The sequence below is a fragment of the Cebus imitator genome, unplaced genomic scaffold (assembly GCF_001604975.1).
Source record: "Cebus imitator isolate Cc_AM_T3 unplaced genomic scaffold, Cebus_imitator-1.0 Scaffold258, whole genome shotgun sequence".
NCBI classification, from domain to species: domain Eukaryota; kingdom Metazoa; phylum Chordata; class Mammalia; order Primates; family Cebidae; genus Cebus; species Cebus imitator.
Window position 1 is genome coordinate 1080689 of NW_016107573.1, and position 1024 is coordinate 1081712.

At 43.0% G+C, this 1024-nt stretch overlaps 1 protein-coding gene across 2 annotated transcripts in view; it reads left to right on the forward strand.

Annotated features, from left to right (window-relative positions):
* Positions 1 to 785: 785 nt before the first annotated feature.
* Positions 786 to 1024, forward strand: part of PISD (phosphatidylserine decarboxylase) — a 32693-nt gene continuing 32454 nt past the window's right edge. For both annotated transcript variants that reach the window (XM_037728185.1, XM_017499523.2), the window contains exon 1: positions 786 to 867. The gene's annotated coding sequence lies outside the window, so the exon portion shown is untranslated. The remainder of the gene's footprint in view (positions 868 to 1024) is intronic.

The window sequence follows — 1024 nt, forward strand, 5'->3', positions numbered from 1 at the left end:
CCAGCTACTCAGGAGGCTGAGGCAGGAGAATTGCCTGAACCCAGGAGGCGGAGGTTGCGGTGAGCCGAGATCGCGCCATTGCACTCCAGCCTGAGTAACAAGAGCGAAACTCCGTCTCAAAAAACAAAACAAAACAAAACAAAAACAAAACAAAAAAAAAAACCTCGTCTCCACTAAAAATACAAAAATTAGCTGGGCATGGTGGTGGATGCCTGTAATTCCAGCTTCTTGGGAAGCTGAGGCAGGAGAATTGCTTGAGCCCAGGAGGTGGAGGTTGCAGTGAGCCGAGATTGTGCCACTGCACTCCAGCATGGGCAACAGGGTGAGACTCTGTCTCTAAATAAATAAATAAAAATAAAAATAATGTAACCTCGGCACTTTGGGAGGCTGAGGCAGGTGGATCACAAGATCAGGCGATCGAGACCATCCTGGCCAACATGGTGAAACCCCATCTCTGCTAAAAATACAAAAATTAGCTAAGCATAGTGTTACACTCCTATAATCCCAGCTACTTGGGAGACTGAGGCAGGAGAATCACTGGAACCCAGGAGACAGAGTTTGCAGTGAGCCAAGATCGCACCAGTACATTCCAGCTTGGTGACATTATTTTATTTTGGAAAAAAAATTTTCAGTTTTTCTCCTACAAGGAGATTTTCTTACATATGGTACAATTGTCAAAACCAAGAAATTTACATTAATACAGTCTTGTTATTGAGTATTTAAATTTTGCCAACTAATCCAGTAATTTAAGAATAATATTTAATGGTTCATTTTTGCTTGGTTATAGCCTCCATCACTGTGAGAACACTGCCTTGCGCCACTCCCTACAGCCCTTACGGAAGCTGCCTTTTAGAGCCTTTCGCACAGGTAAGGAGCAGTTAGAGGTGGTGCGGGCCTCTCTGTGCCTCAGTTTGGTCATCTGTAAATTGAGATAAACATAGGGTTGTTGTTAGAATTAAATGAATTAGTATGGAAAGTACCTGGCATGCAGTTATCACCGAAGCATTAGCTTTTCTTTTCTTTT